This window comes from Ornithorhynchus anatinus, chromosome X1 (genome assembly GCF_004115215.2).
Source record: "Ornithorhynchus anatinus isolate Pmale09 chromosome X1, mOrnAna1.pri.v4, whole genome shotgun sequence".
Classification (NCBI taxonomy): domain Eukaryota; kingdom Metazoa; phylum Chordata; class Mammalia; order Monotremata; family Ornithorhynchidae; genus Ornithorhynchus; species Ornithorhynchus anatinus.
This window is the reverse complement of record NC_041749.1, coordinates 88,097,367-88,109,599: the sequence shown is the minus strand read 5'-3', so window position 1 is coordinate 88,109,599 and position 12,233 is coordinate 88,097,367. Positions and strand designations below refer to the sequence as shown.

General features: G+C 47.3%; 1 protein-coding gene across 4 annotated transcripts in view; it reads left to right on the top strand.

Annotated features, from left to right (window-relative positions):
• The window catches only part of PLXNA1 (plexin A1), a 243,389-nt gene that overhangs the window by 118,660 nt on the left and 112,496 nt on the right, over nt 1-12,233 (top strand). The gene's annotated exons all lie outside the window — the stretch shown is intronic.

The following is a 12,233-nucleotide window of genomic DNA, read 5'->3' as shown; positions in this document are numbered from 1 at the left end:
GATGATGCGCTTGCCTCTCCTAGCACATATCTGTCTCCTCCTGGGCCGTTGGAGGTTCACTGTATCCTTGTGTCAATATTTGAAACCAAACAGGTAATTGTTTTGCCATGCAGTTGGTTCAGTTAGGTCTGTTGGCAGGAACCTGGAGGTGGGGCTGGGCTAATTTACTCGCTCTGACCTCTAAGGGCCTCTTGATTTAGTTACCCACTCTGTTTTTAGCAACTCTGTTGTATCATACTCCCACGCACTTAGTACAGTGCTCTGCACACAGTAAGCACTCCAATAAATACCATTGATTTGTTTGGTGGTGTCACTGCCAGGAAGGGAATATTGCCTTGAAGCAAGCGACAGGATGTAGTGAACAGAGCACGGGACTGGGAGTCAGGGGACTTGGGTTCTAATCCCGGCCTCATCACTAGTCTGCTCTGCAACCTTGGGCAAGTCACATTTCTCTGTGCCTTAGTTTCCTCACTTGTGGATTCAGTACCTGTTCCCCCTCCCCCTTAGACTGTGAGCCCCAAGTGGGACAAGGATTGTGACCAATATATATAGCATCTTCCCCAGCCTAGCTTGGCACACAGTAGGCATTTAATCCCACGATTATTAGTATTCTAGCATCTCCAACCCTATCCCAAAGGCCATCTTAGAGGTCTGCTCTGGGCTCAGGGACCCAGTCCAAAACAAGGCATGTCCCAGGAGTCTTTGCCACTATGCTGGGGCTTGGAATGTGCTAGGGCTGAATTGGGCGGTTGGAAGGACGGGCTGGGGTTTCTGTGGCGAGAAGCAGTTTGGACCTCAGTGGGCAGCAGCTGAGTGTCCAGACTCCCTCTCCCCCAGGGAGCTCTGGGACCAGACAGAGTAGTTTGAGCTTCTTGGAGGTAATATGGGCTTTATGGACACTTCTGGTCCTTCCCTGTCTTCAGTAAATCATGCTGCTTCTTGTCTCATTTAGATCATAAAATCTGCTTTTCTTTTTTAAAACAAAACTCCCCCACCCCCCCCACACATTTGGACAAAACACCTTGCCATGTGTTTGCATCAGCTGTTTCCTATTTACATGCAAGTTCTTTGTTGGCAGGGGCTGTGTTTTTTTGGAATTAGCTGCATGGACCGAACAGAGCACCATGGGAACATCATTCAGTGATTGATTAGCCTCTGGGCAAGCTAAGCCAGAGTCTCCCTTGCTGCTCCCACCTCAGCTCTGTCCTGCTCCTGGCCAATCTGTCCCGAGCTCTTGGCAATCTTCCCCAGTCCTGAGGAGCGGGCTGTCCGACCTCTTTGTTTATTCTGAGCACCACTGAGTTCATTGGTAAAGTCTGAACGCACACTGCTGAGGCTGGAGAAGGGTCTGGGAAGCCAGAACAAGAACGAGAGAGGACATATGATGATGATAATAATGATAATAATAATAAAAACACCCACCGAAAGCCTCTTTAGAAATATCGGTCAATTCATTTGCTCATAAGTACCTCATTCACCGATGTATCATTTCCTTAGCAGAGCTGTCAAAAGGCACTTGTTCTGATTGGCTGTTTCTCCGTTGCCAGTTTGAACCGCATCGATCTCTCCCATCCCGGGATGTGAGGGACATCCTGGTGCCACTATTGAGGCAGGTTTAAATTTGCCCATGCGGTGCTTGAGTCTGGGCCAGTGAGTAGCAGGGAGCAAGAGCACTTGGGAGACTTCTAATTTGGTGGGAAAGGAAGAGTCCTGAGATGTACAGACTACAGCCGGAGGAGATGTAAGAGTGAGGGGAGCCCAGATAATGCTGCTGCTTTAGGATTTGGGGAAGTCATTGATGGGAGGAATGAGGGAGAAGGAAAATGATCCTCCCCACCACTTTAAAGAAGCCTGGAATGACTGAAAGAATGGTTCTGGAGGTAGAAAACCTGCTTGTTTTTTTCTCAACTCTGTCACTGGTTTTCTGGGTGTCCTGGGACAAGACATTTAACTGCTCTGAGCCTCACTCATTCATTCAATAGTATTTATTGAGCGCTTACTATGTGCAGAGCACTGTACTAATCGCTTAGAATGTACAGTTCGGAGTTGTACATTCTCAGGTTTCTCATTTGTAAAATGGGGGGAAAATAATACCTACCTTCTCCCTATTTCACAGGGCTGCTGAAGCTGAAGTGAAAGATAAAGATTGAAGGGAAAATGTTTTGGGAAAGTGAAAAAAAATACTCTTGTAAATTCAAGGTATTAAGTCCCAAAATAATTTGGATTTCTCCTTAGGGAAGACTGGTGTTTAAAATGCCAGAGGAAGTGGCTGATCAAGTTTGGAGAGATGTGTTTAGCATGTAGCTCTGCCCGGGCCCTCTTTTCTAGTTCCTTAGTCTAGCCATCTAGGCCTCCTTGCTTTTTGCCCTGGGAATGAGGGAAATGTCAGATGGGATGTCCTAGAACTGCTCCCGTTTCTACCCAAACACGTTTGGTCTGGCCCGTATCTACTTCTGTCTCTCTGGTTATGTATGTCTGTGTAATTTTGTTGCTCTGTGGTTGGGTTGGTTTTATCTATGACTATGGGTGTTGTTTCATCTGCTCTATGTATGAGCAGGAGGTGTGTGTTCTCTCATTGGTCTGTGGTTCTGTTATGTGTATGCGTGTCTTTTATCTGTGTTTGTATACAAGAGAGGACAAGAAAGAAATTCACAAAATTATGAATTATGTGGACAGGGAAAATCCAAAATTGCTGTTCAACAAATCCCACATCACTGTGATGTGGGACCCACTGAAGCTTGAAGGTGGTAGGTTCCAAACAAACCAAAGGACCCACTTCACAGTGGGAACATACGGAATTCGTTATCTTGGGAAGTTGTGCCCATGGAAAATGCCAGTAGTTTCAAGAGGGGTTTGGATGGTCCATCCCGCACTATGAGGATGGATGTCAAGGAGGCCCACCAGCACACAATGCCCCCAAGCATCCTTTTGTGTCAGTATTGGAGACAGAAAACTGAGCTGGATGCATTCTTGTTCTGACCCAGTGATAGCATGACTCACGGATTTATATTTGTATGTTCATTTCTGGGTTGTGTGTGAATGTGAGATCTGTCTCTGTTAAGCATATGTGTCTCTGTTGCTATGTGTATATTTCTGTCTCTGTATAGGACATCAATTCAAATGTGTGCCCGCCTTTTTGGTGTATGTGTTTTGCACTCCCTGGTTGTTTCCTGTCTCTGGCTCTGTTGTGGATGTATTTCTTTCTAGAGTGTCTCATCCTATACCTGTCCACCAGTCTGAGGTGAGTTTGTGTGTCTACTATTTTTTTTTTTTTGCTCTGTGAGCGTGGGCTTCGTGTACTGTTGCTGTTGTGCGGTGTGGGGCAGGGTTGATTTCTGGGTTATGTGTATGAGTCGGGGGGTGGGGGGGAGCGGGGAGGGAGCCTGACTCTGTGGTTAATATACAATCTGAGCTGGACAACTGATTGGTCTCTGCCACCAAAGGATGGGAAGGGAGCTTAGGACAGTGATTTTCTTCCACTTGGTGTTGCTCTAAACTCAGCAGGTACATCTGGATGGAGCCCTTCCTTGGAGTCTGGGCCCACAACACTGGGGCCAGGTTGTACAACTAGTTGAGGGGTCCAGGGATATCTGACTCTTCGAAACACGATATGTATGTGGTAGAGCCAGGGCCCTGAGACCTGTCTGAGTCCTTTAGCGTGGCTTAGTGGGAAGAGCACGGGCTTGGGAGTCAGAGGATGTGGATTCTAATTCCGGCTCCGCCACTTGTCTGCTGTGTGACCTTGGGCAAGCCACTTAACTTCTCAGTGCCTCAGTTACCTCATCTGTAAAATGGGGATGAAGACCGTGAGCCCCACGTGGGACATCCTGGTTCCCTTGTATCTACCCCAGGGCTTAGAACCTTGCCTAACACATAGTAAGCGCTTAACAAATACTGTAATTATTATTATTATTATTAGGATGAGCTGTCGGGCCACTGTGCCACCTGGACCTCACCAATTCACTATTTCAGTCCAACCCACATACTTCGTTCCTCTATCGCTAGCTTGCTCATTGTGCCTAGATCTCATCTATCCTGCCAAGGTCCTTTTCCCATGTCCTCTCTCTGGTCTAGTACTCCCTCCTCTTCCCCATACGCCAGACCACCGCTCTCCCCACCTTCAAAGCCTTATTAAAATCACAAATCCAAGCGGTCTTTCCCAATTAAGCCCTCTTTTCTCCGACTCCCTCGCCCCTCTCCATTGTCTATGCACTTGGATCTGTACCCTTTGGGCACTTGGCATTCAACCCACCCTCAGCCCTAAGCACTTATATACGTATCCGTGATTTATTTATTTATATTAACATCTGTCTCCCCCTCTAGACTGTAAGCCCACTGTGGGCCGTGATCTACCAACTCTGTTGTATTGCACTCTCCCAAGCACTTAGTACAGCGCGTTGCATACAGTAAGCATTCAATAAGCATCATTGATTGATTGGTTGGTTGTGAGCCTTTTGGTTCTTGGAGTTGGGAGGCAAGAACTTCTTTTTTGCTCTCCAACCCCTTTTCCTCCTCATTTGTGCTGACCAGATGCTGAGGAGCAACAGAATCTGGTCTCAGAGGTGAGCTGAGCTGGACATGAGTGAGAGTGGTAGCATGGAGTCTCTGACCTTAGTTTTCAGCAGCTCTAATAATAATAATAATTATAATTGTGGAATTTATTAAGCGCTTACTATGTGCCAGGCACTGTATTAAGTGCTGGGGTAGATACAAGTTGAGTTGAGCATAGTCCCTGTCTCACGTAGGGCTCACAGTCTTAATCCCCATTTTACAGATGAGATAACTGAGGGACGTGACTTGCCCAAAGTCACATAACAGACAAGTGGTGGAGCCGGGATTAGAACCCAGGTTTCTCTGACTCCCAAGTTTGTGCTCTATCCACTAGGCCACGCTGCTTCTCTACAGATAACCATTTCCCCCACCCCTCCCAGGAAGCTGGGAGGCCCTGGTGGGGAGCAGTGTTCAGTTAGTTTCAGCCTTTGATCTCTCATCCCTGCCCTGTGTTTGAGAGGGTGATCACAATCTCCCATCCTCTTTTCTGTCCCCCCCGCCTGCATAACTTGACTGCATTCCCTGGCATCCTCTTCCAGTCGCTCTTCCCTTGCCCCCTTGATTAATAAAAAGAAATATTTGCACTGAGCTGTTGTTATCAGAGCAACAGAGGAAAGTAATTAAATGAGCAGTTGTAACCAAGCTCCAAGGGGCCAGAGGCTCCAGGGGATTTTAATCACATCTGGAGGAGCAATTAATAAAGAGCCATAAAGTAAAACTAGAGCCGGCTCCCGGTTTTCTATCTTGAGTTTTCAGACTGATCTGGCAGATAGGCTGCTTGTTACAGGTATGGGTCTAGGGGCCTAAGCCATTCTGTCCTGCATGGAAAGATGGAGCTAAGGTTTAGGGGAAATGCGAGGCCAGAGCGGAGCAAGGAGGTCTTGATTTTGCCAGGCAGACTTTCTCCCTGACTGTTTATGGTGTAGAGAAATCTAAGCTGCAAATGCCAATGGTATTTTTTGAGCACTTACTGTGAGCGGAGCACTGAACTAGGCGCTTGGGAGAGTACAGTGCAGTAGAGTTGGTAGACACATCCTTGCCCACAAAGAGCTTGCAGTCTGAAGGTGAGACAGCTACCCATAGAGGAGCCGGTCAGATGGCCTCTGTGAGGCTGAATGGAGCTAAAAGACAGGGTCTTGAACCAGGGTGGGAATGGGAGGGGTGTCTTTTGTAGGTGGCGAAGAGGGGTAGGGTTGCAGGAGCCTGCAGGGTGTCCTCGAGGGACCCTCAGAAAAGCAGAAGGGTGGGTGGCTTATCTCAGAAGGCTCAGGACGGCAGAGGGCCACTTGATGGCTAAGCTCCTTGTGGGCAGAGATCGCCTGTACCAACTCTACTGTGCTTAGAACAGCGTACTGCCCAAGTAAGCACTCAACAGATACCACTGACTGATTGATCTGGGCCAAAGTGAGAAACATCTGCACAGCTGAGGGAGGGTCTGAAGAGCATGCCACTGCAGGGTAGGAGGAGGAGGTAAGGTCCGGGACCTGGGACTTGGCAGAGTTGGAAAATGTTTGATACTCGGCGGGTGAGATGGCCTGTGTGAAGTTTTGGAATTTGAGCTCAGCTATACCCAGGAGTCCAGTGGGACTAATCTGCCCCGTTTGGATTCGTTGGCTCATGCCTGACTTGGCAGCAGGCTGGGAGATTTGCCAGGCTTTAGGAGTGCTGTACAACAAAGGGTCAGATGAGCCCTGTGGGATGCTGGAAGGAGAGTTAATGTCCCAGAGAAGCCTAGAGCCTTTCTTTTGAGGAGGGAAGTGGGGAAGGGGTGGTGACAGGCAGGTAATGGAGAGGCAGATTAACCCTTTGAGGGTTCAGCACAAGCTGACCGTGCCTTGCTTCCCTTAAAGAAGGGCCGTATCCCAGCCCCTGAGGGGAAGGGGTTGAGGTGACAGGGGAGGGTGGTGTCTTTAAAGAGTCTCAGAAACACAGCTGCTCTGCCTTTTGCTGTCACATGTCTATGATGACCAGGTAAGATCTCATTTTAGCACTCCTAGGTCTCTTCCTGGGTGAAAAGCTGGAAGAGGTGGTAGAGCAGAATCCAGTTAAGGGGACAGACCTCTTTTTGACCTCACACAGGTTGAATTTTAGCTTTCGCTTCCCAGGCATGCTGAAGTTTTAAATGTAAGCGGGTACACTCAGTTCTCCCATTGTGCATGCTGGGGAGTTAGGGAACATTCTTTGGACAACATGAGTCTGTCAGGATAGAACACACTGTAATGTTAGAAGAAACAGTGTCGGTCACTACCTCTGCAATATAATGTGCGTTTTCCTTAATGCAGCAAACATAAGCCCTGTGTTATGAGAGAACCAGATATAGTTCTGATTCCTCAAAGCCAGTGCCTATGTTTTTTTTAATTGGTGAATGTTGGGGGAGGGGGATATGCTAACAGAGCAATTTCACTCTCTCATTCTCGCTTCAGCTTCTCTCTTCTCCTTATATCTCGCTTCAACTTCTCTTCTTGTATCTCTCCACTTCCTCTCACCCCATCACAGGGTAGAGTTTGACTTCTAGCCTGGGGTCATGCCAGGCAGGAAGTCATCAGAATCTGAGACTCATAAAGAAATTTTGCTCATTCTTCCTCCCTCAGCTTCCACCATCCCCCCGAGCCTCCCATTGCAAGACTCCTAAGGCCTGAGCAGGGACAGGGGTATGCAGAGGAAAGTGGGTTGGAGGGAAGAGGGGAACTCAGCTGTGGGGCTAGAGGGGAACTCAGCTGTGGGGCTAGAGAGGTGCAAAATAGCACATTCCAGAAGCAGTTGCTGAAGCTACATGCAAACTAGCTTCGGGGTGGTTGGGGGGGGCAGTGACTGAGCTGTGGCCAAAAGCCCAGTAGTCCTGTGGGTTCAGGTTCTAGGTTGGGTTGGACCCAAGTCTGCTAGGATTCCCGAGGTTCAGGCAGACTGAAGCCTGGATAAGGAAATGGGGTGCCAGGGAGTCAGTCAACAGTATTAATTGAATACCAACTATAGGCAGGCCTTAAGTACCAAGTCCAGAACAAAATATAGTCCCTGCATTTGAGGAGTTTATGCTGTAATGGAGGAGGTAGGACAGATACATGAATGGGGATTAAGACTGTGAGCCCCACATGGGACAACCTGATTGCCTTGTATCTACTCCAGCGCTTAGAACAGTGCTTTGCACGTAGTAAGCGCTTAACAAATGCCATCATTATTATTCTTCTAGATTGTGAGCCCGTTATTGGGTAGGAACTGTCTCTGTTGCCGAATTGTACTTTCCAAGTGCTTAGTACAGTGCTCTGCACACAGTAAGCGCTCAATAAATACGACTGACTGAAAGAAAGAATGAATGAATAGGCATAAAGCGTGAGACGCAAGACGCATTTAGGTACCACACAGAAACATATACACTGTGTAGCTTGACTCTGAACCCCTTACTTAGGATGACACTTTGGCTGTGACATCACTATAAAGGGATTCAGGACCTCAAGAAAGCAGAGGATCAAAGGAAGGTCAGGTAGAGGGGGCTCAGAACTGCTTACTCTATCTGCATTATTAGTTAAGGCTGTAAGAGACCCTTCCAGGGCACCTTTCGGTAAGATAAAAATGATCACCATCATCGACTGCAGAGCATTAACTAGGCTCTTCTCTCAAGCATCTTCTAATTTAACGGGGGAGATAGGAGAACAGAACCTGCTAATTTTATAATAGGTAAAAAAATTCAATCAGTAATACTTATTGGAGGCCTCAATCAGTTAGTGGTATTTTTTGAACATTTACTGTGTTCAGAGCCTTGTCCTAAGCACTTGGTAGTGTAAAATTAAACACAATCCCTGCCCTGCTGTAACTCAGCAGTTAGGAGAATAAAATAATCAGACATAATCTCCGCCCTCAAGGATTTTACAATCTAGCAAGGAAGACAGGCACTAAATAATTTACAGCTAGAAGAAGGTACATGAATCAGTGTTTTACTAACAGGGTATGTAAGATATGTACGTAAGCCCTCTGGGAAGTTGTGAATTGTTGCAGTGGCAGTTGGGAGGGGTATATCAACAGAAATTAATAGGGGAAAGCCTCCTGGAGGCGATGTGATTTTAGAAGGTGTTTGAAGACAGGAAGAACAGTAGACTGTCAGATGCGATGAGGGAGGGAGTTCAGGCCGGGTTCGGGGGAGGGGGGCGTGGAATCAATCAATCAATGGTGTTTATTGAGTGCTTACTGCAGGGAGAGGACTGTACTGAGTGCTTGGGTAAGTATAATACAGAGGAGTTGGTAGATACAGTCACTGCCCACAAGGCGCTCACAGATATTAAAATAGTGGAGTATACTGTGGGGTTGGGATGAATAGCAAAGTGCATAAGGGGTGCACAGTCAATGACGGGGCAGGTGAGGGAAATGAGGGCTTAGGCAGGGAAGGCCTCTTGGAGGAGAGGCTTTTTAGGAGGGCTTTAAAGGTGAGGAGAGAGGTGGACTGTTGAATATAAAAGGGGAGGGAATTCTAGACCCGAGGAGTACAGTGCTCTGCACACAGTGAGCGCTCAATAAATACGATTGAATGAATGAATGAATGTGGGCAAGGGTTTGGCTGCAGAATTGCTGAGATCGAGATAGAGAGGGTAAGTCGACATTAAGAAGGGCATGGGTAAGAGGTTGCTAGTGAGAGAGATGAAAACTAGGCACATTGTGTAGGTTGGTTCGAGAGGAACGAAAAGCATAAGCTGGGCTGCAGTAGGAAAAGGGATGGAAGAGTGATTAAGCTGATTGAGTGCCTTAAAGCTGATGGTCAGAAGTTTCTGCTTGAATGATTAAAAAAAAAAAAAAGGAAAAATTGCATAGGTACACGAGTGCCAAGGTGGCTGATGGGGTGGCATGGCCAGGAAGGTGGGAACTACTTAGGAAACTAGTCTTGGAGGAAGTGGCTTTTTAGGAGGGTTTGAAGGTGGGGAGGAATGTGGTTTGGTGGAACAGAGGGTGGAAAGGTACTTTGGATCCCTCCCCAATTTGGATTGCCTGACTCAGGTCCTTCCCTGATGCTTTCCTAAGTGTGCCATTTTTAGAATGGAACTGGCAGCCCCATTTTAAAATGAATGTTGGAATTGGGAACGAGTGGGAGCTGTGTTGCCCAGAGCGAAGAAGGTTACTCATTCATCCATTCATTCATTCATTCATTCATTTTTATTGAGTAACTACTGGATGCAGAGCACTGTACTAGGTACTTGGAAGAGTACAATCAGAGTAACAGATCTGGTCCCTGACCTTGCGGAGCTTTTCTAGCTAATGGGGAAGACCAATCAATTCAGATTGCATAGATATAATAGGAATAGGAGCAAAGAAAGTAAAAAGGAGAAAAGGAAAAAAAAAAGAAATGATCAAGGATGAATCTTTTATACACACAAGTGCTTAGGGTAGCTGATTGAATGACATAAGTAGGGGAAGGGGGAATGAGCTGGGGACTACTTCCTGGCTAGAAAAGTGTCTGGTGATGGTGGCTGAAGTGTTTTGGGGAGCCCAAATGGCCAGGACCACACTTAGTTTTGCTGTGGTTAAAACCTCCTGCTAGAACACAGGGTGAAGTAAGCAGCTCTGGGAAGGAAGTGGCAGTCTGCAGTGTCACAGTCGGAGAACTCCCCACTGGAAGTCCCGTCTCCAAACCTCAGTTTTGGCTTGGTGACTGATGGAAAAGTAGGGCCCCATTGTATTGCTGCTGCCGTCAGCCCGGCCACCCCGCCGGCCACCCCGAGCATACGGGGCTCAGCATGCACTAAGTGCTCAATGAATACCATTGATTGATTGATTGGAGGAACTCAGTTTGCCTCCCTGGCAGTGTTCCTGGGATTCCATGTCCTAGCAACACTGAGCCCCAAGTGGGCCGGGGATGAGCCTGTCTTCTTAGATGATGGTTTTTGTTAAGGTCTTTACTAAGTGTCAAGCACTGTTCTAAGCACTGGGTGGATACAAGCTAATTAAGTCGGACACAGTTCCATAATCTCCCATTTTACAGATGAGGTAACTAAGGCACAGAGAAATTAAGTGACTGATGCATGGTCACACAGCAGATAAGTTTCAGAGCTGGGTTTAGAACCAAGTCCTTCGGACTGCCAGGCCCATGCTTTATCCACTAGGCCATGCTATCTACTCCAGTGCTTAGCACAGTGCTTGACGTATAGTAAGTGATTAATAAATACCATTATTATTACTACTACTAATAATAGCATCGAGGAAGGAGAAACCCCCTGCTTTCTTTCCCTGGCCTGGACCCATCCAGAAATGGAGAGTTATTGGTAACGGATGGGGCTGGTGCTTCAGAAGGAAGATAAGAAGAGCCCAGTGACTTAGTTGGAATCCTAGACTGTAAGCTCCTTGTAGTCAGGGAACGGGTCTACCAAATTTGTTATATTGTACTCTCCCAAGCACTTAGGACAGTGCTCTGCATACAGTAAGAGTTCAATAAATTCAACTGACAGATTCATTGAGAAAAGAAGTAGGCAAGTGAGTTAGTATTCATGACTGTGTTTCTGGGAAATACGTTAATGGTTTCTTTTGGGGGCGGTGGGGGGGGCAGGTGAGGTGGGTTTGATAATCCTTGCACTGGGATGTGAGGTGAAATATTCTTGGTTTATGCTGCACCTAGATAGGAATCAACTCATGAATGTTACATGATTTGCATAAAGATAAACCTAAACCTGATTGTCCCTTGCTGGGCACTCTGGAAAATGTCCATCAGGTGGTTGGGCCTAGAGAGGCAGTCATTTCCTGGCCAGTTCCGATGAATTCCCCAGAAGACATGGGCTGAATTTGGGCGGCACTTGTACCAGCTCAGACCTGATTCAGCCCTGCCCTCAGCCGCCATGCTCCCCTCCGTCCTCACTCTCTTCTGTCCTTATTGGTGTTACCACCATCTGGTTCCACTAGCCATTAGTCCTGGTAGGGGGCAGGTAGAGAGGAGGCCTTGAAGTCTTTCTTCCATTAGCATCCTGATTAGGATGGCAGGGGGTTGAGGGAACAGCCGATACTAGTACTCTCCAGGGATTTAATTTTGGTTTAAGATGGTGCCCTGTGTCTGCCTCTATCATACATAGCAGGATGACTGGTGAGAATGACCCTTTCTCCTTGATAAGAAACTCTCTGACTCTGAGATCTGCCTACCACTAAATTTTAGTTACTTCCCCCACTGGGGAATCTAAACCAGCCGGATGAGACCCGATAAATGTCCTGGGCGTGATTCCTTTCATCTCCAGCGGTTTGAGGCAGGGTTGGGTAGGCAGGGAAAGGTCTCCCTGGAATGAGCACAGACTTGTTCCTAATTTATGGGATGGGGAGGCTGCCTAGAGGCTCCAGTGGAGCCAGACCAGGGGCAGGGTAGGGGGAGCGGGAGAGGGGCAGAGTTTGTGTGTATGTGTGTGTGTGTTTTCTGTTGATCATTTTCTTGGGGTTCTCCTGGTTTTCGCATTTCAATGATCCAGCTAATCAGCAGTATGGCGAAAGCCAGAAGTTTGGTGCTTAAACTATTTTGCCTTCCTAAATGAGAAAGTTAATACGAGTGGCACACCCCCTGTAGATGGGCCAGGTGAACAGTAGTCTGTGAACCACTCTCTGATTAAAATGGAGGGAAAAGGTGAAATTGTAAACAAAGTAACCATTTCTTCCTTCCCCTTCTGAGAAAAACAGCCCAAAGCTGTGTATTGGCTCTTAATCTGAGAAGCTATAGTAGCAATGTGATA